We start from the raw sequence: 24435 nt of genomic DNA on the forward strand, positions 1-24435 counted from the left end.
CATAGAGCCTTGAGGTCAAAGGTAGCCAGAGCACATGTGCAAAGCCCAAATATCTGAAATCTCAGAGACTACCCTGGTGGGTGTGTCTCCCTGGTACAAGCTCCCACACCAGCACCAGAGGGTGGCGGTCCCATAAGTGGTCAAGAGCATGAACTAAAATTGCAGATTAGATCCCTGGTCCCAAGTTAGGGGCATGCATGCTAGTGGCAGTCAATTCAAGTCTCTCTCATGTGTATGTTTCTCTCTCTCTCTCTCTCTCTCTCTCTCTCTCTCTCTCTCTCTTTCCTCCCTCTCTCCTAAACCTGCTCCCTCCAGTACTTTCCTTCCACAAAGTAATGAATAAATATTTAAAAATTTAAAAAATGGGGAAAATATCCTCAGTGAGGATTAAGAAAAATAAAAATTAAAAGAAATATATCAGTGATTTCCTGTGGGAAGGTCTGGGTTCTGCTCAAACATCCCTGGGAGTTGGCCAAGTATTTCCAGAGGCTTGTAACAGTTACTCACCCAGTGAAAAAGCAGTCTTTGCCTAAGAACAGAGCTAGGGTGGTGTGAAACTCCAGGATACACAAGGAATTATGTCCTAGGAAACTTCCCTTAAAAAAAAAACTCTGCAACCAAAGCACTTGTATGCATGCATAGAAGCATTACAAATATACACAGCCATTGGGACGGGGGGGTGAGAGCATGTGCTGGGGGGTGGGAGTGGCCAGGGAGAAGCTAATGGGGGAAAAATAATATTGTAATAGCTATGTACAGTCCAGGGGGGGTGGGTACTTAAAATATCAGGGGAACCACTCTGTAAAGTACAAGATTGTCTAACCACTATGTTGTACACATGAAACTAATGCTATATAATAAAATGTTAATATGCAGATAGACTGACTGACAGAACAACCGCACAACCAGTCACTATGACATGCAGTCACCACCAGGGGGCATGGCCGCAGGCAGCAAAATTCAGAACATGGGTGTGTCAGCCACGGTGGGATGGTGGAACAGGTTAGTGGGGCACCAGACCAAGGCAGGGTGCTGGTCACTGTCATCAGGGTGAGCCTCTGGTACTTATTGAAAATTCTTTGCTCCCACACATTGTGGTCCTACCCAGCACTCACACCTGCTGTTGGCACTGGCCCCACTCACACCTGCTGCTGGCACCCGGCACTGGCCCAATTGCTTGGCGCCGTCAGCGGGTGTGTGTGGCAGCTGCTGGCCCCAATTGCCCCTGAGGGGTTCACACCTCCCCCTGCCCCTGAGGGGCAATCCGGGCAGCAGCTGCCACTCACACCCACTAATAGTGCCGGCCCTGATCGCACCCACTGCTGGAATGAGCTCCAATCACTCCGTGCCATCAGCGGGTGCAAGTGGGGCTGGCGCTGTCAGCACATGGGAGTGGTGGTGGCAGAAGCAGGGCTTCTGGCAGACAGGGGACGGTGGGGCCATGGCAGTAGGGGTTGGGCAGTGACTCAGAGGATGGGCCAAGACCTGCTCCTGTGCCCACCTCAGCCTCGAGGTCCACAGTTTCTTTCAAGGTTCACAAATTCATGCACTGGGCCACTAGTACAGAATAATATTGAAAAAAAAAAAGATGGAGAATACCTCCTCTCTAGTCTCAGGTGTGTCACCCAAGACCCACAGCTGCCAAGTCACTGCAGCTTGGCATCTCCTGCATTGAGCGTCTGCTCCCTGGTTGTCAGTGCCTGTCATAGCTACCAGTTGGAAAGTTGGACATTCAGCCATTTACTTAGGTTTTTATATAGAGAGATTTATGTATTTATTTATTTTTTTATTTAGAGAGAAAGAAACATCGATTTCTTGTTCCACTTATGTATGCTTTCCTTGGATGCTTCTTCTATGAGCCCTGACTTGGGGATCAACCCACAACCTTAGCGTTTCCTGACAATGCTCTAACCAACTGAGCTTCCCAGCCAGAATGGTATTTTTATTTTTGCTTTTGAAATTATTTTTGTTGTTGTTGACATTATTATGGATGTGGTATTTCTTTTTCTTATGTAAATTTTGCCCACTTCTAGACATATCAGGGATTTTTCATTTTTTATTGTGACAGACTATTTTGCCATTATCATTATGTTTATTGCATTAATATCTGTACATTTGATAATCAGACTGAAGAAAGCTGTAATTTCATAACTGGTGAAGGAGTTGAGAGTTTATGGCAGTTTTTCAGGAAAGGCAAACTGCATGGTAAAGATTTCACCAGAAAGATATTGAGGAATGTTATGATGCAGATGGAAAAACAAATAAAGTAAAATGCAAGCAAGAGGGGTCGTTTTTATTGAAGAATAAGATAATCGCTAAAAATAAAATTATATAAAATGGCTATTTTTCCCACAAATCACATTAGCCAAATTTTTCAGTAACTCGTTTACTGACCTTATCTTCACCATCATGAAGCCTCTTGTACTCCATAAGTGTTCTATATTCTTTAAGATTAACAAACTTAAAGTCTAAATACTCATTTCCCCTTGCTTCCTTCTTTCTCTACCAGCAACTTCTGTCTTTCCATCTTTATACCATGTCTTAGGAAGGTAAAATAGGTTGACTCCATATTCCATAGAAACTGGTATAAACATGTGAGTACATACAGAGACTCCTTTTAGTGTAGTTCTTGATCCAGCAACTCCAAATGGACTACACCTGCTACGGTGGGTGAACCACACAGGAGCAGGAGCTGCCCCACAGCAACAGCTAATACAAACCCAGCTAACTCAGAACTCACCACATTCCCACTGCATTTGTTAATGATTTCAAGTGCTAACCAAAATGAAAAGTAACAGAAACCAACACTGCACAAAATGCACCAGAAAAATGTGAAAGTTTGGCAAACACATCTTACAGCAAGACAAATACATAGGTTTTAACTTATTCTTCTGAGACCATTTACTGCCATTTTGTTCTTTGTTGCTTGAGTAGTTCACAAAATTGCTTGGAAATGGAAGCTCAGAAGTTGAGTGCCTGGGCCTTCAGCAGACATTGCTGCTGGTGACAGATTCCCCACTGAGGGATGAGTGCCTTCATTGGGAAAGGAACAACTATCAAAACCAACAACAAATTCTGAGGCCAAACATGTGTCAGTCAGCAGAGCTAGACCAACTGGTTTTGGTGTGTGTGAATGGTGTAAACGATGATCACCAAGCAGTTGCCTCCTACATCAGCTCAACTAGAAGTTATCTATTGTCCCTTATTTGCTCCTCAAATTTACAGGAGAGGCTCTCTGTAGTGACATGTGGCAAGAAGGGTCTGATATTTCCTGTGCAGCCTACAATGAGGATCAAAGACATGACCCGGCTACAGAGAGGTCGGAAACACACACCAGGACTCCAGGTCAGTTGACCCTAGTGTTTTTCCATGGATCAGGGATACTCAGAGTATAGGTTATGCCAGCTCTGAGTTTCTGTGTTTCCTTGGTCAAAGAGCAACTGGAATTTAAAATTTCCCATTCCCACATCTCTGTGGAAACTAATTGTAGACCCAGAGCAGATGCCCTGTAGAAAGGTATTTCTTGGAACTCTTGTGCTTATCTAAGACTCAAATAATGCCCTGGTTCAGCTTTCCTGCACACTCATTTAAGTTATGCTACTGGAATTCATAATGTGTTGACAAATATTTCTTTTGTGATGAAAAACAACTGAGAGATGGTTGCCTTACCAAATCTCTTAGCAAAGGTTTTCCAAATCCGGTTGAAATGCTGTCATTAATGTTTTTCCTAGTAAGAGTAACCAAGAAACATGTGGAACACTTTTCCACAACTGATTCATTTGTTCTCTGTGATGTGCAAAACCAGGGAAGACTTGAAAATATTCTGAACATTGAATGTACTTGTGAGTCAACCCACAGATCCATCAGCAGAGTGGAAGTCCTGACTGATGTGGTGTGTAGAGAACCTTGGTCCAATCACTGGCTAAATGGTAAGCAATCCAAACACAGCAATAACCCTTAGGAAGCAAGATTCAAATTCTTTTAAATGAACAGAGACATGAATGGCTGCACACTCCAGTAGAGACAAACTTCACAAATTGCACAACATCTGGAGGCAACTTACTAAACAAAACAAGAACAACCTCTACAAAGAATATCGATTCTTTCTCATCATTGATGTTTCTATCTCTCTCTTCCTCTCCTTTCCTCTCTGAAATCAATAAAAATATATTTTTATTTTTGCAACACTAGCTGAAATTCAATGAGAATAGAAAGAAAATAAGTAAGAAAATGTGACCTGTACTAAGAAAGAAAATAGAAATTGCTTATCTCCTCCAGATGCTGGATTTCGTATAGACTTTAAAACAGCTATTATGAACATGTTCTAAGAACTGGTGGAAGCCATGTTGAAAGAATTAATGAAAATTATGATGAAAATAATGCAATGCATGGAGAATCTCAATTAAGATAGAGAGTATATGATAGACCAAATAGAATTCCAAATAGGATTTGGAGCTGAAAAATACAATGATCTAAAATGAAAAATTCATTGGGATGAATGATTTGAGATGGTAGAAGAAAGAATTCAGTGACCTTGAAAAATCAAATGAAATTATTCAGTCTAAAGAGGAGAGAGAAGGCAATGAAGAACAGTAACAAAGCTCAAGAGACCGGATCAACATCAAGTATTGACAATCCCAGAAGGAGCAGAGAGACACTAAAGGATGGATAAGTATATTTGAAGAAATAATTGTTAAAAACTTCTCAAATGTGTTGTGGCCGGGTGGCTCAAAATGTTGTAGGTTGTATTCCTGGTAAGGACACATACCTAGGTTGGAGGCTTGACTCATGGTTGGGGTGCACCGGAATCAACCCATCGATGATTCCCTCTCACATTGATGTTAATCTCTCTCCCTCTCTCTCTCTCTCTCTCTCTCTCTCTCTCTCTCTCTCTCTCTTTCTCTCATCAATAGATACATATCCTCAGATGAAGATTTAAAAAAAGAAAACTTCTCATCTTTAATGAAAAACATTAATGTACAGATCCAAGAAACTCAACAAATCCAAGCATGAAACACACAAGGACATACACACCTAAAGGTCAAAACTGAGAAAAGCATCTTGAAAATGAGAAATAAACAACCTATCACCAAAGGAGAGAAACATTTTGATGAATTGCTGGCTTCTCACCAAAATACTGGAAGTCAAGGATCTGTGGGATAACATATTCAAAGTTATTAAAGAAAAAAAACGGCCTGGATGGTGTTGCTCAATGGTTGAGCATCAACTTATGAACCAGGAGGTTATGGTTCCATTCACGGTCAGAACACATGTCCAGTGTATAGGCTCAATCCTCAGTAGTGGGTGTGCAGGAGGCAGGTGGTCAATTATTCTCTCTCATCATTGATGTTTCTATCTCCCTCTTCCTCCCCTTTCCTCTCTCTGAAATCAATAAAAATATATTTTTTAAACAACAAGGAAAACTTTAAAAAAGAAAAAAGCTGTCTGACCATGTATTATTCTATATCCAGCTAAAATATTCTTTAAAAAAATGCATATTAAAGACATTCCCAACAAAGACTGAAAATGATTATATAAAGTGCAGTTATAGCACTGTATTTTTGAGTTGTAACATATACGCATACTACATATGACAGTAATAGCAGAAACAGAAGAACAGAAGTTACTAGAATAAAGGTAATGTATTTTACCAGAATTAAATTTGTAGTATTTTGAAGTATACTAGGATAAGTTGATGTGTATTATCTTCACTAAAATGTAACTTAAATTTAAAAAATGAACATAGGGACATTTTTATCTATGGGAAAAACAGAAAACACAAAGAGAAATAGCAGATATTAAAAACAACTTTATGAATATTAAATATGAAGGAACCATACCCAGAACTCAAATAACATAACAGATTGCCAGACTGGGTTTTAAAAGGCAAGATTCAGCTGATAAAGGACTTGTATTCATAATATGTGATTTCTTAAAATGAATAAGACAAACAACCCCCAAAAGGGTTGGGAGTCATATATTTGAATATATATCTCTCCAAAGATACACAAATGGTAAACAGCATAGGAGAGAACACTCATTATCACTTGTGCTAGGGAAATGTAAATTAAATCCACGATGTGATACTGCTTCATATCCACTAGACGGGGCCTCAGCAAAAAGACAGACTAAAAGGGGTGAGGTGAAGTAGATGAATGATGATGGAAGGCAACCTGACTTGGGGTGGTGAACACACAGTACGATATACAGATGATGATCTGCTGTGGAACTGTATACCAGAAACCTATATAATTTCACTGGTCAATGTCACTGCAATACATTCAAATTTAAAAAAAAAAAAAGACAGACTATAAGAAGCACTACTGTACAAGATGCAGAGACACTGGAACCCTCAAACACAGATGGTTGGAGTACAGTATTATATAGTTAGTTTGGAAATAATTCCTCAGGTTCATAAAAATTACCACATGACTCGTCAACTTTTACCCTAGAAGTCTACTAAGAGAAATGAAACACAAATCCACACAAAGACGTGTACACACACATTAATATACACACACAAAGAGGGAGAGGGGGGAAAGGGACCTTCATACCTATTGGCACATGAATGATGAATAGATCTACACGGTCCAGCTGAAGTTTCTTCAGTGATGTTTCCAGGGCATGTCGAACCAATTATGGTCAAAATGAAGTAGACCAATGCTGCAATAACCAAAACATTATTTTAAAAGATGGTTTGTGATGTCACACATTTGGGAACTGAAATTCAACATCATGGTTAAGAGACTGAGAAGCGAGTAACCAACCACTGTGATGGTCTCAAAATAGGAAGTCCCAAGGCTAAATTCATGTTACTTACTGTAAATGAGGCTTTCAATGGGATACTGAGATTTATTTCAGTGACTGTAAGAAAACTGTCAATAAAATGTAGGTGGGCCAGGAAAAGCAACCTAAATGTTTCAAGCATTAGCAAACTCATTTCTGAAAGGAGAGTCAGAAATTTCAGGCCAGGGGAAATGGAATCTACTGCCCTACATAGGAAATGCCTGGAAGCAGGACTGCTCAGAGGTCCACATTCGGAAAACAAATCATCATTGATGTGGACACACATAGGACCATTCTGTAGAGACCTCAGCTCTCTTTGTGTTGGAAGCAGGCTTTTCCACTTAAGAAAAATTTTACAAATTTCAGTAAATTCAATGCTGACTTGAAAACAGTCTTTCCTAGTAGGGCTCCCCTCTGGGAATAATATGTCACCCTCACTTGGATATGTGCTGAGAGAATTTGCTGAAGAATGAAAGGAGTGGATCCATTTGCAGTGGCTCAGTCAATCCACAAGCAGATGGAGAAGCTAATGAGCAAGTGGTAGTTAGAATCCCTTTCATATATGAAGGTCAAACAGCCATAACTGATATACTGATATGATTTAGGTTCTTCGGCCACTCAAAGTAAGATATTGTAACGCCGTCCCCCCACCCTCCGCCCCGCCCCAGCATTCAGGTAGAGATATGGAATAACCATGATGTTTCTCTCCAGGAAAATCTTATCTGCTTCTAGAGTTGTTGGCCCATGGGCACCTTCAGCAATGATCTTGGCTTTGAATCTGGGTGTACTGGACTTGGTCAGCTGCTTTTCACTGGCAGCAGGGATCAGTATGTCACAGTCGGCCTCTAAGATGCCCCCTTCATAAAGCTCTGCCTCAGAGAAATCTGGGATTGATCCATGCTGCAATTTGAAGTCTTCCAGTTCCTTTGGGTCAATACCATCTGGATTCCATAGACTCCCATCAGATGCACCAACACCAACACATTTAGCACCAAAGCGATGCAAATATCTCATAGAGTGAAGGCCCACATTACCAAATCCCTGAACAACAAATGTTTTATCTCCAAACCCTGGTGTCATTTCTAAAATGCTCATATAAGAAGCTTCATTGATGAAGTTTTTGATTCCAAGGAAAACTCTCCAGCCAGTAGCAGAGATCCATCTCTGGACTGATGGGCTTGCCAGTGCCACAGGCATGGGCATTAATAGCATAGTGCCCAATGGTGCTAGCACAGGTGTCCGAAATCCAGGACACCTCTCGCTCCCCGTGCTCATGTCTGGGGCAGGCACAATGCCCAGACCAATGAAGCCCTTCTTTGCCAGTTCCATGGTAAACCTCCTTGTGATCTTTCCCAACTCATTATCGGTATAGTTCTTGGGGTTGATCATAACACCAGCTTTGGCACCCCCAAATGGCACATGAACATGTCCTCAGAGAAGCCAAAGCTTTCACTTCATCTACACTCACCTCAGTGCTGTCAGGAATAGCTACCTCCCTGGCATGGCGTGCGGTGCTGGCGGTGCTGGACCTGGTAGCCCTGGATGACCTCCCAGGAACTGTCCTGGCGCCAGATGGGGAAGGACAGGCTCAGCACATGGTTGCAGGGCTTGATGATCCGCATGATGCCGCGCACCCGCTTCGGCTACTCCCTCGCTCTTCCTCCAGGGTCTTGAGGTCCTCTACCAGCTTGTCCTCCATGATGCTGGCGCATAGTGGAAGAAGCCCTCCACCCTCCTGAAGAAGTCAGGTCGTCCTGGCAGTCAGCCGCTGCCTGGCTGTAGTGTCACCAGGAAGGTGGAGGGAGCTCCGGCTGCAGGGTGGCGGCTGCGGGCTGCCTGCAGGCCAGGTCGGCCCAGCCGCGCAGCCAAATCAGCTGCAGCGGAGCCCAGGGCTGCAGCCCGATGCCTTGCCCAGGCAGTGGGACATGGTGGGGGCGGACGAGAAGTTCTCTGAGAGGCTCGGGACCATGGGAGGGAGGGATGGCCCTGCAAGGGCTGCCCTTTTAAGCCGCAGCTTCCTGTCCTCAGGAGCGGTCCCTCCCCTTGGCGCACACTGCCTACCTGGGAGGAAGGACTTTGGGCTCCGGGCCAAGGTGGCCTGTGAATGGCAGGGGGTGGGGCGGGGGGCCCTGGCCTCCCTGGAGCCTTACCTCCTCCTTCTCCTCCTGCTCCTCCTCCTCCTCCTCCTCCTCCATGGTCTCCCAGGCCTCCCTGGCGATGGCGCATGCAGGTCAGGCTGCAGGACCCCAGATTTTTATTTTGTTTCCTCTTCAACATTTTTGACACTGTTCTAATAGTTTTATTCAGTATTGAAAGCTTTTTAGGAAATTTTGACAGTATTTTTGTACAAAACATTTTTTTGAAAAAAACACTTGTTAACTTATTCTATTTTAACTTGCCAAATTCTATAAAAAGTTAAGAAATAAAAAAAAAAGAAAGAAAATGACAAGCCTCACTGCATGGCCCACGTGACTGTGCAAGCCCCATGCGGACCCAAGCACATTGCCGGGCATGCGCACTTGAGCCTCCTCAGTTGCTGCGCATGCGCCTTGCTGCCAGCATCCTGGGAGGAGAAGGAAGGGAGGCGGCCTTCTGCCTGCATTGCATCCTTTCTCCCATTAAGACTGAACTGGTGGATGCAGAGAGCAGCGCCCCCAGGACTCTAGTGAGCATGGGAGAGTGGGAGGAGGAGCCCGGGCTTGGTAGGGGCGGGTGCGGGTTCTGTGGCCTCCTAGGGGGAGGGCCCGAGGTCAGCGCCTTTCTCCTCTCAGGCATCATGGCCGCCGGGGCCCTGGGAGTGCCCGCGTGACCTGGACAAGGAGGGTGGTGCGCCCACGTGGACAGGGATCAGCAAGAGTCTGGGGTATTATTTCAGGTGCCTGGGTCCTGTGGGCACCAGGAAAGGGAGCATAGGATCCAGAGTCGTCCTTGGAGCCCTGGGCAGGGGGTGGGGCGGCGGTAAAGGAAAGGCCTAGAAAGGGGAAGGCCCAGGGACCTCAGCAGCGCCCTGGGGTTTGCAGTGCGCCAAGCAGAGGCCAAGGGAGAGGCGGGCACCCCCGCTGCACCCCCACTGGCCAGCTCTCCCTCCCTGCCCACAGCACAGGCAGCCTGCAGAGCCTCGGGCCTGTCTGTGGTCCAGCTGAGCTCTATTTAAGGGGAAATGGGCCTCTTCACCCGGAGGGCGGCAAGAGCAACCATCTCGCAAGTGTCTCTCAAGCAGCATTTTCCTAAATGTCTTCATACCGGGGATCCAGTCCTCGCCTTTGTCACCCGCTTGAGGGGATGACCCTGCCAGAGGGTCATGACATGATGTCTTCGCAAGCCCATGTGCTTGGTATAACCAGAAAGCCTGCGCACATATATTTAAATTACTTTCAAAGTTAAAATAAAAAAAAGAAATCATTTAACCAAGAAAGTAGTATAGCTATTCTTTTAAGTACATTATCCTAAACCAAAATGTTCTACTTCCAGTGTGAAATATGAGTTGGCGTGTAAGTGCAAGATCCTTGTGGAAAAGAATACTAGGAGAAGATGAAGAGTCTCCCCAGTCTCCCCAGCCAGTTGAACCCGTGCTTGTGAGTCCTCCAGTGTCTATTACCAAACATTTATTTTTCTGAAAGTTCTGTTTAAAGAAAGTAGATAAAGTGGGAAAAGCTTCAGTTCTGGTAAGGAGAAGGAAGCATTGATCCAGGATAATTCCATAGGAAGGTTTCATTGTTTTAGGAAGATTCCATTCTGTAGTTGCCTATAGAAATATGCCCTATGACTCCTTTCTCCTGCCCTTTTTCTTAAATTTAAATTCTTTATTGTTGAAATTATTACATATGTCTCCTTTCTCCCCTATTGTCCCCTCTCTGGCTATTCCTGCCCTGCGCCCTCCCCCCCACATGTCCTGCCCCCTACTGTCTGTGTCCATTGGTTATGCTTATATGCATGCATTCAAGTCCTTTGATTGACTTCTTACCCATCCCCACTTCCCCCCTCCCCTGCCTTCCCTCCATGGCTAGTGTGTCTGTTCATGCTTCTGTGTCTCTGGGCCTATTTTTGTTCATTAGTTTACACTGTTCATTACATTCCACAAATGAATGAGATCATGTGATATTTATCTTTCACTGACTGGCTTGTTTCACTTAGGATAATGCTTTCCAGTTCCATCCGTGCTGGTGTAAAAGTTCCTTCTTTTTTACAACAGCATAATATTCCATTGTGTAGATGTGCCACAGTTTTCTAATCCTCTCATCTGCTGATGGACACTTAGGCTGCTACCAAATCTTAGCTATGGTGAATTGTGCTGCTATGAACATAGGGATGCATATATTCTTTCTGATTGGTGTTTCTGGCTTCTTGGGATAGTGTCCTAGAAGTGGGATCACTGAGTCAAATAGGAGTTCCATTTTTAGTTTTTTGAGGAAACTTCATACTGTTTTCCACAGTGGCTGCACCAGTCTGCATTCCCACCAGCAGTGTATAAGGGTTCTTTTTTCTCCGCATCCTCACCAGCACTGGTCATTTGTTGATTTGTTGATGATAGTCATCCTGACAGGGGTGAGATGGTACCTCATTGTTGTTTTGGTTTGCATCCCTCGGATGATTAGTGACTTTGAGCATGCTTTCATATGCCTCTTGGCCTTCTGTATGTCCACTCTCGGTAAGTGTCTATTAGGTCCTTTGCCCATTTTTTGAATGGATTGTTTATCTTCCTTTTGTTAAGTTGTAGGAGTTCCCTGTAACTTTTGGAGATTAAAACCTTATCAGATATAAAATTGGCAAATAACGTTCTCCCAGACAGTGGGCTCTCTTGTTATTTTGTTGATGGTTTCTTTTGCTGTGCAGAAGCTTTTTATTTTGATGTATTCCTATTTGTTTATGTTATTCTCAATTTCCATTGACTTAGTAAACATATTGCGATGAGATATGTCTGATATTTTGTGCCTATGGATTCTTGTTAGATTTTTATGACTTCCTGTCTTACATTTAAGTCTTTGATCCATTTTTGAGTTTATTTTTATGTATGGTGTAAATTGGTGGTCTAGTTTCATTTTTTGCATGTATCTGTCCAATTTTCCCAATACCATTTACTGTAGAGACTGTCTTGACTCCATTGTATACTCTTGCTTCCTTTGTCAAATATTAATTGAGCATAGTGGCTTAGGTCGATTTCTGGGTCCTCTGTTCTATTCTATTGATCTATATATCTGTTCTTGTGCCAGTACCAGGCAGTTTTGAGAACAGTGGCTTTGTAATATAACTTGGTATCTGGTCCTGTGATCCCTCTAACTTTGTTTGTTCTCAGGATTGCTGCAGCTATTTCAGGGTCCTTTTTTATTCCATATAAATTTTTGGAGTGTTTGTTCTAGGTCTGTGAAATATGCTGTTGGTATTTTAAAAAATATTTTTATTGATTTTAGAGAGGGGGAGAGGGAGGGAGAGATAGAAACATCAATGATGAGAGAGAATAGTTGCTTGGCTGCGTCCTGCACGCCCCCTACTGAGGATTGAGCCCACAACCCGAGCATTTGCCCTTGACCAGAATCGAACCCAGGGTCCTTCAGTCTGCATGCTGATGCTCTATCTACTGAGCCAAACCAGCTAGGGCTGCCGTTGATATTTTAATGGGGATTGCGTTGAATCTATAGATTGCTTTAGGTAGTATTGACATTTTAATGATGTTGATTCTACCAATCCATGAACAGGGTATATTCTGTCACTTGTTTATATCTTCCTCTGTCTCTCTTTTTCAATGTCCTGTAGTTTTCTGAATACAGGTCTTTTATCTCCTTAGTTAAGTTTATTCCTACGTATTTTAATTTCTTTTGTTGCCATGGTAAAAGGAATTCTTTGTTGTTTTGTTTGTTTGTTTGTTTGTTTTTAGTATCTCTTCCTGTGAGTTCATTATTGGTGTATAAAAATGCCATAGGTTTCTGGGTGTTAATTTTGAATCCTGCTATGTTGCCAAATTTATTTATTAAATCTAGTATTTTTTTGATGGAGTCTTTAGGGTTTTATATACAATATCATGTCATCTGTGAAAGACAGTTTTACTTTTTCCTTTTTGATTAGGATGCCATTTATTTATTCTTCTTGTCTGATTTGGCTAGCACTTTCCAGTACTGTGTTGAACAGGAGTGGTGAAAGTGGGCATCCCTGTCTTGTTCCTGTTCTTAGAGGTAATGACACAGTCTTTTAAATGAATAAGGTAATAACAATATCCTTCATATAAAACTTTCATCAAAGGTTGAAGGAAAGAAGGAACAGAAATGTAGTAAAAGGGAAGTGTCAGGAAACATGTATGATGGTGCTCATGATGACACTGACAGTGATGGATTGAGTCAGTAAAGTAACAGTGAACAAACTGATAACCAGCGACCAAATGATAAAATTAATGAAAAAAAAACACAATCTTTTTAATGAAAAAGGTAATAATATCCTTAATTTCAAACTTTCATCAAAGGTTGAAGAAAGAAAGGAGCAGAAAAGTAGTAAAAGGGAAGTCTCAGAAAACGTGTATGATTGTGCTAATGATGATAGTGATAGTGATGGATTGAGGCAGCAAAGCAACAGTGAACAAACTGATAAGCAGCAGCTTCCTGTTATGGAGAATGCAGATTCTGATAGGTAAGCCTATAGTAGTATATTACAACTTTAGCTGATATTCATGATTAACAAATTTAATATTTTTTTTTAAATATTTTAATAATTTTTATTTCTTAAAGTATTACAAAGAGTATTACATATGTCTCCTTTTTTCCCTCCCTTGACATTCCCCAGGCCCCTACCCCCCGCCCCCCCCCCCGCCCCGTGTCTTGTGTCCATTGGTTAATCTTATATGCATGCATATAAGTCCTTCAGTTGGTCTCTTAATCCCCCCCCCAACCCTCCCCAGGCTTCCCACTGTAGTTTAACATTCTGTTCAATGTTGCTCTGCTTCTGTATCTACCCCTGTTCATCAGTCCATACTGGTCCCCTTTATTTGTCCCAACTTCACTGGAGTAATCTCAACCTCACCAGGGCCGTCTGAGCCTCACCAGGGCCGTTTCAACCTCACCGGGGCTGTCCCTACCTCACCGGGGCCATTTCAACCTCACCGGGGTCGTCCCTACCTCACGGGGGCCGTTTCAACCTCACCGGGGTCGTCCCTACCACACCGGGGCCGTTTCAACCTGACCGGGGTTGTCCCTACCACACCGGGGCCGTTTCGACCTGACCAAGGTTGTCCCTACCAGACTGGGGTCGTCCCTACCTCACGGGGGCCGTTTCAACCTCACCGGGGTTGTCCCTACCACACCGGGGCCGTTTCAACCTCACCGGGGTTGTCCCTACCACACCGGGGCCGTTTCAACCTGACCAGGGTCGTCCCTACCTCACAGGGGCCGTTTCAACCTCACCGGGGTCGTCCCTACCTCACGGGGGCCGTTTCAACCTGACCGGGGTTGTCCCTACCACACCGGGGCCGTTTCGACCTGACCAGGGTCGTCCCTACCTCACGGGGGCCGTTTCAACCTCACCAGGGTCGTCCCTACCACACCGGGGCCGTTTCAACCTGACCGGGGTTGTCCCTACCACACCGGGGCCGTGTCGACCTGACCAGGGTTGTCCCTACCAGACTGGGGTCGTCCCTACCTCTCGGGGGCCGTTTCAACCTGACCGGGGTTGTCCCTACCACACCGTGGCCGTTTCGACCTGACCAGTGTCGTCCCTACCTTACGGGGGCCGTTTCAACCTCACCGGGGTCGTCCCTACCTCACGGGGGCCGTTTCAACCTGACCGGGGTTGTCCCTACCACACCGGGGCTGTTTCGACCTGACTTGGGTCGTCCCTACCTCACGGGGGCTGTTTCAACCTCACCGGGGTCGTCCCTACCTCACGGGGGCCGTTTCAACCTCACCGGGGTTGTCCCTACCACACCGGGGCTGTTTCAACCTGACCGGGGTTGTCCCTACCACACCGGGGCCGTTTCGACCTGACCGGGGTCGTCCCTACCTCACGGGGGCCGTTTCAACCTCACTGGGGTCGTCCCTACCTCACGGGGGCCGTTTCAACCTCACCGGGGTTGTCCCTACCACACTGGGGCTGTTTCAACCTGACTGGGGTTGTCCCTACCACACCGGGGCCGTTTCGACCTGACCGGGGCCATCCCTACCTCACGGGGGCCGTTTCAACCTCTCCGGGGTCGTCCCTACCACACCGGGGCCGTTTCAACCTGACCGGGGTTGTCCCTACCACACCGGGGCCGTTTCGACCTGACCGGGGTCGTCCCTACCTCACGGGGGCCGTTTCAACCTCACTGGGGTCGTCCCTACCTCACGGGGGCCGTTTCAACCTCACCGGGGTTGTCCCTACCACACCGGGGCCGTTTCGACCTGACCAGGGTCGTCCCTACCTCACAGGGGCCGTTTCAACCTCACCGGGGTCGTCCCTACCTCACGGGGGCCGTTTCAACCTGACCGGGGTTGTCCCTACCACACCGGGGCCGTTTCGACCTGACCAGGGTCGTCCCTACCTCACGGGGGCCGTTTCAACCTCACCAGGGTCGTCCCTACCACACCGGGGCCGTTTCAACCTGACCGGGGTTGTCCCTACCACACCGGGGCCGTGTCGACCTGACCCGGGTTGTCCCTACCAGACTGGGGTCGTCCCTACCTCACGGGGGCCGTTTCAACCTGACCGGGGTTGTCCCTACCACACCGGGGCCGTTTCGACCTGACCAGGGTCGTCCCTACCTTACGGGGGCCGTTTCAACCTCACCGGGGTTGTCCCTACCACACTGGGGCTGTTTCGACCTGACTGGGGTCGTCCCTACCTCACGGGGGCCGTTTCAACCTCACCGGGGTCGTCCCTACCTCACGGGGGCCGTTTCAACCTCATCGGGGTTGTCCCAACCACACCGGGGCTGTTTCAACCTGACCGGGGTTGTCCCTACCACACCGGGGCCGTTTCGACCTGACCAGGGTCGTCCCTACCTCACAGGGGCCGTTTCAACCTCACCGGGGTCGTCCCTACCTCACGGGGGCCGTTTCAACCTCACCGGGGTTGTCCCTACCACACCGGGGCTGTTTCAACCTGACTGGGGTTGTCCCTACCACACCGGGGCCGTTTCGACCTGACCGGGGTTGTTCCTACCACACCGGGGCCGTTTCGACCTGACTGGGGTCGTCCCTACCTCACGGGGGCCGTTTCAACCTGACCGGGGTTGTCCCTACCACACCGGGGCTGTTTCAACCTGACTGGGGTTGTTCCTACCACACCGGGGCCGTTTCGACCTGACTGGGGTCGTCCCTACCTCACGGGGGCCGTTTCAACCTCACCGGGGTTGTCCCTACCACACCGGGGCTGTTTCAACCTGACTGGGGTTGTCCATACCACACCGGGGCCGTTTCAACCTCACCGGGGCCATCCCGACCTCACCTGGGCCATCCCAGCCTTACCGGGGAAACAGGAAGTTTGGCCCTCTGTCCCCTGCCGGCGGCTCCCCACCAGACAAAATCTCCAGGCGTTCCTGGTGGTTGAACATCCAGCACTCCTGCCCTCCACCAAGTTCACAGACTGCCTGTCTCCTGTCCCCCAGCGCCCCACAAGAGACTGGGACCAGTGGGCATGTTTGTGCGCTTGCTGGTACAGCAGTTCCACAGTGCTGGCCGAGTCAGGCCCAGCCCTGGCCGGCCCCGGACCCGACTCTGCCCCCCGATTGCGTCCCTCCCAGATGCAAGGAGCTGAAATCTGCAGCCTGCTGGGATGGGCTCTGTACTTGGTGCCTCTGCACATCCTACTCAGTCTTAATGCGCTTCTTTCTATGCGAGGAGTTGAAATCTGCAGTTTGTTGGGTTGGGCTCTGTACTTGGTGTCACATCCTACTCAGTCTCAATGTTCTTTCTCTCCTTCCAGTTGTGGAGCTTCCACTGGGCCAACTTTCCCATGGTTCTGTATGATAGGTGTTTGTCTGATATTTGGTAGTTTCAATGTTGTTGTGTGAGGTAGCACGCACAGGTCTCTTCCTTATGCCGCCATCCTGGTTCTCCTGGGTCTGCTTCTTGAGTGTGTCTCCCATGGCTGCGAGCAGTTGAAGTCTGCAATTTGTTGGGATAGGCTGCAAAAGCGCAGGTGGGTCTTTTTGTGCACCTGGCACAGCTTGGATGGGGATGTAAATTGATTAGGGCTGAGACTCAGGGAGTCGCCATGGCGGAGCAAATAGCACTGGCTGAGTCTCCGCGGCCCCTTGAATCTCTGCCAGGGCTTTGTGTCCCCCAGTGCCGGCGAGCAGCTGTGCAACAGAGTCTCCCTCGCTTTCTGATGGCTGCAAGGCCGTGCTGCCTCTCCCCGTAGGGTCTGGTGCCTCATGATCCCGTCTGAACTCGCTCAGTGGATTTGAAAGTTTGCAGAAGCAAAGGCGTTTCTACTTGTGAGTCTGGCACAGCCCAGATGGGAATGTAAATTGCATAGGGCGGGGTCACAGGGAGTCGCTGGGGCGGAGACTCAGCGGCCCCTTGCCTATCCAGGACACCAGGACTTTGCGTCCCCCAGTGCTGGCGAGCAGCCGAGCGCCAGATCCTCCCTCGCTTTCTGACCGCTGGAAGGCCGTGCAGTCTCTCGCCTTGGGGCTTGGGGCCTGGGGCCTCAGAGACCCGCCTGAACCAGCTCAGTGGATTTGAGAGTTTGTAAAAGCACAGTCATTCCCTCTTGTGCCTCTGGCACAGCCCTGAGGGTAGGGCGGGGTCACAGGGAGTCGCCAGCGTGGAGGAAATAGCGATGGCGGGGTCTCCGCGCCCCTCGCCTCCCCGGGACACCAGGACTTCTTGTCCCTCAGTGCCTGCGAGCAGCCGCGTGTCAGAGCTTCCCTCGCTCTCCAACCACTGCAAGGCCGTGGCCGCCTCTCCCTGTGGGATCTGGGGCCTCAGAGACCCGCCCGAGCAAGCCCAGAGGATTCGAGGGTTCGTAAAAAACCGAGAATCCATTTGCAGCCCGCGTGGCGTGTGACTGCGTACCTCTGGTTTTGGTGCCTCCGTAGCTCCCACTCAGTCTCACTGCGCTTCTTTCTTTTCCTCCAGTTGTAGATCTCCCACTGGGCCAACTTCCCCATGGTTCTGAGTGGCGGTTGTTTACTTCATAGATGATAGTTTCAATGATGCTGTGAGAGAGCAGCACACACAGGTCCGCTCCCTACGCCGCCATCTTGGTTTTCCCAACAAATTTAATATTTTTACTAGCAAGATTTAACCTTGCTTGGTAATCAGAAAAATGCAAATCAACAAACAATGACATACCATTTTTTTGAACTTATAATGATAAATATTGCATTTAAAAAAAATTGGCATTCTCATGTGCTCTTTGTTGATGACATTGGCAAAACTTTTTTGAAAGGAAATTGAGCTGGTTTCAAGATTTCAAGTATGTTATTCTTTTATCCCAATAGCTTCACTTCCAGAACGAGATCCTACATGAAAACATGACTTGTATAAACACACATACACAGTCTAAGGACATTAATTATATATTATTATGTGTATACAACATAAAGTAGAGCATTATGTGTATTATGTATATACCAGAGGCCTGATGAAGGAGTTTGTACTTGGGTGGGGTCTGGCCAGCCGGCCCCGATTGGGGCCAATAGGGCCTGGCCAGCTGGGGGGAGGGGCCATGGGGGGTTGGCCGGCTGGCTGGCTGGCTGGCTGGCTGGCTCCCGCCCCCTGGTCCAACTCCTGGTTGAACTCCCTGTCAAACATATGTATGTTAAGGATATTTATTACAACATTGCATACCAAAATGTTGGAAGTAATGTAAATACCTATCTATAGGAAATACTTTATTAAGCCCATAAAATAATGGAGTATGCAACCACTGAAACTGTAGGCCTAGTCTACAGTATACTGATTGTCTCACGATTGACGTGTATTTAAAGCATTGGATTTAATCTCATGTCTTAAGCAAATTTTGTACGAATACTTTTAATATCTGCTCATTTATAAAAGGAGCATAATGCTACACTGGCACTTTACTTTGTTTCCACTGAAATTGATAGTTATTAGCTTTTTGTGTTTTGTTCCTAATACCTGAGTACTCAAATATTGGACCCTCAATTTAACCTGAAAGCTGAGGGATTTCACAAGGCAATTTGTCCTATATTTTATATACAGATTTCAGTATATTGAGTAAAACCTATTAAAACCCATCAGGGGATTAATCTATTAGATCAGGGGCTGACAGGCCTTTTCTGTAAAGGGCAGATAGTATTGTAGGCTTTGTGAACCATCGAGTCTCTGAAATCTGTCATAGACACTAGGTAAAGGAATGGGTGTAACTGTGTTCCAATAAAACTATTGACAAAAACAGGCTCTGGGCTGGATTTAGCCTGTAGGCATTCATTTGCTGACCCTTGCATTGTAAACCAAGGTGTTCCTAATATAGGGACTTTTCTTTTTGAAAGGTACCTTGCATGCATGCCTTTATCCTTCCTTTTTAAGGAGAATACATTTCAGTATGCACCACCCAATTTTTCAGAAGGGACTTCATATTACACAACCTACAAAAATTCAGTTTATAAAGTAAGAATACTACCTACATGGTTGCCCCTTTATTTCTGTTACACAATTTTAATATTACTAATTACAGTGTACTTTGTATACTTGAGTCATGTAAAATATTCTAGAGTTGGATGATATTCATCTAGCAAGAAATCCTCCCGTTGTCTTTGTAAGCACATGAAACGAGGTAATCAGGTTACATAATATTATATATCTAGAAAAATTTCATGGAGGTCTTTTAGTTGTATAATAGTGTGAATTTATTATTTACTACCAAGTATGGCAGGTTTAAAACCACATAGTGCCACAGATAGGTAATTAAAAACATTTAAGTATTACAAAAATACTTCATAGTCATTATGAAAGGATTGAAAGTTACAACTAAACATGAAACACATGAGATGATCCAAGGTCATGCCATTGAGCTACAGAGTCCTTAAAGGAACGATCTGTTCCCCATGATTCTACTTTCCCTTCCATGCACGCTTGAACCCACTCAAGTAATGTTCAGTCCCATCTTTTCTCCAAAATTGTTTTTTCTTAAGGTTAGTAATTGTTTTCCCTTTAATAAATCTAAACATAATTTTAACTTCGCTTTACATGCCTTATCAGCAATATTTGACCTGATGGAAAACTTTTTTTTTCCATTTTTTGGCTTTCAGGACTGAATTTTCAGAGAGGAAACATGTTTACTGGGTTTCCTCCTTGCCTGCTTAGTCTGTCCTTCTCAGTCTGTTTTGTTTTTCCTCATCTCCCACCTTTTCTACATCCAAGTGTTCTGTTTCTCCTCATTTCCGACCTTTTACACATTCAAGTGTCCTGGCATTCATTTTTTTTATCATCACTTTAATAACTTGTATAGTCTAATGATCTTCAAATTTATATCGCCAGCCCAGATTTCTCTCCTTAATTCCATACTTTACATGAAACTGCCTGCATGATATATTTTTTAAATAGTTATTGGGTGTTGCCGACTTCAGATGTCCAAAATTGAACTACTGTTAGTCTTTCTCATACCTGCCTTTAAGTGGTCTTTCCTGTTTGAGTTAATGACAGCTCTTCAATTGCTCTGCCAAAATGTTGGTATCATCCTGTCTCTTTGTCTTAAACCTCACATCTAATCAGTCAGCAAATCTTGTCAGGTTACCTTCAAAATACAATAAAACCTTGAAGTAATGGACTAGTTCGAGAGAGTGGTTGTCCCTTAAAGTGCAATGTCCATTATACTTAATGAGGTAGGTTTTCCAAATGTGTATGTTTAAAATTGACACGTTAGTTTACCTGTTTTTACATATGTAGACACATTCGTGTAAGTATATATGAAGTATATATGAAAAGTTTAACTTCACAGAAAAGTTTTCTACATGTATGATTGCTTATGTACTAACCATAATTTTGAGACTGTAATAAACAAATATGCAATCTAAATCTAAGTAAACATTTTTCTGAAAATCCACTTTAATTATATTTAACTAAATGAATAAACAATATTCTTAAAAACAAAACAAAATTAAAATTTTTAAGAACACAAAATATTTTTCCTATTTAATGGTGTTTGGATGATGATATATCCAGACACTCCCATTGTAGTGTGATATTAATGTCCCATGTCAAGGTGTTTGCTTTAGGTAATCCTGCTTTGAATACTATAAAATGTCAAGTTTTGTTTGAACTTTTATAGTGTGCAATTTTTTTTGGAATTCATAAAATTTTAAAAATGGGTGTAATAAAGCTGCTTTTCATTATCTGATGAATTGTCAATAAGTGTTATGAGATAATCCAGATGGGACTAATCACTAATAACTTTATTTTTAGGGTGCATTGTTTCTTCTTCCTCCTCATCTTCACTCCCATCCTCATCTTCCAAGGTCATCACCTCATCTGCTATTTTACTTTCAGTCATAATGAGATACCAAGGGTCACCTTCATCTTCGTCTAACGACTCTAAAGTACCTTCCTCAGCTACTACTTCTCCATCAATATTCTGCGTTGTCCTACAGTAATCAGTAACCTCCAGCCCTTCGAATTCCAAGTCTGCCTTCATGGTCCAGCAAATTCTTCCAAACTTTTTGGACTTTTACTTCTTTTCACGCTCCAGCAAAATTTAAAAGTTGCTGATTTTAATCTATAACTATTTAAGTTTTGTATGGTACATGGTCCTCTTGTATCTTAATCATTATCTTCATCCTGCAATACAACCATTACTTCTAAAAACTTTTTGAGGTATATTCATTTGGTTGCTAGGATTATCTCCAGGTCCATGGTCTGGATGAGTGATACTGTATTTTTTTGGCAAAAACATACATCTACATTTGCCATCTTCTTGCAATTCTGGTACAATTTTTGCAAATCAATAAACATACATTACATAAACAAATTGAAAGACAAAAATCACACGATCATATCAATAGACATAGAAAAATCATTTGAGAAAATCCAACATCCATTTGTTTATAAACACTCTCAGCAAATTGGAATAGTGGGAATAGAGAGATAAAGGGAGGGAAGGAGGGAGGGAGGAAGGACGGAGGGAGGGAGGGAGAGAGACAGGGAGACAGACATGGATGTGAGAGGGAAACATTAATCAGTTGCCTCCCACAGGCACACCAATAGGTCAGACAGGAAACCTGGGTGCCCTGACTTGGAATCAAACTCACATTTTGGTGTCTGGAACGATGCTCCAACCAACTGAGGTACCCAGCCCAGGCTAACCAGATGTTTGCTGTTTAACAGTTGCCTCCCAGCCCTGCCAGTTTGACTCAGTGGTTGATTGTCAACATATGAACCAGATGGTCATGGTTCATTGCCATGGGGGGCCATGCAGGAGGCAGCTGATCAATGATTCTCTCTCTTCACTGATGTTTCTATTTTTCTCTCCCTCTCCCTTCTTCTCTGAAATTAATAAAAAGTATTTTTAAAACTTTGCTTTCCATCAGCTATGTTCAAAAATAAAAACTATTTCCTATTCTATAATTAGAGACTTACTTTTGAAGTTTGGGTCAAGAGGAATTCTTTAATAATTGCTCTTAGGAAGAGTTCTCCTCCCCTCTTCAGTATGGTTTCATTGTGTTTGGAAAGAGAAGAAGGGAGTGGGGAAAAGAGATAGAAACATCAATAATGAGAGAGAATCATCATTAGGCCACCTCATGCACTCCCCCTACTGAGGATTGAGCCAGCAACCAGGGCATGTGCCCTGACTGGGAATTGTTCAGATGACCTCTTGGTTCATGGATTGAAGCTCAACCACTGTGTGACCCCAGCCAGGCAATCTCCACACCCCCCACCCCTTTTTTTAGATGTTTAATGTTAACCAGGAGAGTTACTTGCATTGATAGTTAGAAAATGAAAAGAAACCTATTTATTTACTTAATTATATATATATATATATATATATATATATATATATATATATATATATATATATTAGAGCCCTGATGTGTGAAATTCGTGCAAGGGGCTCGGTGCTCGCAGCAGGGGTGGCTTGCCTCGGCCCAAGGCAACTGTGGTGGCTGCCTCAGCACTCGCAGCCCCAGCTTCACCGGGAAGGTCGTCTGGGAGGACATTCAGAAGGGCATCTGGTCTAATTAGCATATTATGCTTTTATTATTATAGACTAGGGGCCCAGTGCATGAATTAGTGCACCTTGAAAGGAACTGTGGGCTGCAAGGCTGTGGAAGGCACAGAGGTGGGTCTTGGCCCATCTTCCACATCCTTGCCTGGCCCTTCCCACTGTAGCCCCTGGTCCCCTGTCTGCTAGGAGCCCCACTCCTGCTGCCATTGCTCCCATGTGCTGACAGTGGCCCGCCCTGCTCGCACCACCTGAAGGTGTGGAGCAATTGGGGCTGGCGCCAGCAGTGGGTGTGAGCAGGGCTGGCACTGTCAGCATGTGCAAGCAGCAGCTGCTTCCCCAGTCCCCCCTTAGGAGCAAGGGGAGGTGGAGAAGCCCTCTGGTGATCAGGGCCAGCAGCCACCACTCTCACCTGCTAATGGTGCCAAGCAATCTTGACCAGTGCCGGGCCCTGGCAGCAGGTGTGAGAGGCGGCTCTGGCGCTGGCTGCAGGTGCGAGTGGGGCCGTCACTAACAGTGGACATGAGCAGCAGCTCCAGCTCTGGCAGCGGGTGCAAGTGGGGTGCTCACCGGCAGTGGATGCAAGAGGCAGTTACTGGCCCCGATCTCTCCTCAGGAGCCAGGGAGGTGGAGAAGATCTGAGGAATGATCAGGGTTGGCAGCCACCACTTGCACCCGCTGACAGCGCCAAGCGGTCAGGGCCAGTGCCAGGCACTGGTAGTGGATGTGAGTGGTGCCGGCGCTGGCAGCAGGTGTGACTGCCGGGTAGGACTGCGTTGCACGGGAGCAAAGAATTTTCAGTAACCACCAGAGGCTTACCCAGATGATAGCAACTGGCGTCCCGCCTTGGTCTGGGGCCCCCCCTCATCTGCTACACTATCGTGCTGCAGCCAATGCCGGCCATGTTCCATTCAGGCCCCCTGGTGGTCAGCACACATCATAGCAACCAGTTGTTTAGATGTTACAGTTGTTATACCATTCAGTCTATTTGCATATTAGCCTTTTATTATATAGTATGGAGATATATATATATATATATATATATATATACACATTCTCACCGAGGATATGTTCTTATTGATTTTAGAGAGAGAGAGTAACATTGATGTGAGAGGGAAATATCTATTGGTTGCCTCCTGCTATTTGCCCCATCCAGGAATTTAACCAGAAACCCAAGTATGTGCCTTGATGGGGAATCAAACTGTCAACCTATTGGTATACAGGATGATGCTGCAATCTACTGAGCTACCCTCACAGGTTATTTTTCTACATTTTTGAAGATATATATAATTGTGATATTCTTATGCATGCACTTACTCCATGAAAATGTAATTATACTTTTCTTTTGGTACATCTAGATTTTTATATTAAGAGTAGAAGCCAGGTGCATGGAATATATGTATGGGTAGGATCCCTAGGCTTGGCCAGTGATCAGAGCAGATTGGGTCCTTCTGGCTGCCAGCTGGGGCCTTTCTTTATTCTGTGCCGCCCAATGGTGATCAGCGCATTTCATAGCAAGTGATTGAACTCGTAGTCTCCCAGTCAAACTCCAGAGTGGACAAT

The 24435-nt window shown here is 45.4% G+C and overlaps 1 pseudogene; it reads right to left on the bottom strand.

Annotated features, from left to right (window-relative positions):
• Positions 1-7284: 7284 nt before the first annotated feature.
• LOC139019756 (glutamate dehydrogenase 1, mitochondrial-like) lies at positions 7285-8981 on the bottom strand (annotated as a pseudogene).
• Positions 8982-24435: the final 15454 nt, after the last annotated feature.

Source organism: Myotis yumanensis, unplaced genomic scaffold (assembly GCF_028538775.1).
Source record: "Myotis yumanensis isolate MYYU_CA2020_CCGP unplaced genomic scaffold, mMyoYum1.0.hap1 SCAF_1, whole genome shotgun sequence".
NCBI lineage: Eukaryota > Metazoa > Chordata > Mammalia > Chiroptera > Vespertilionidae > Myotis > Myotis yumanensis.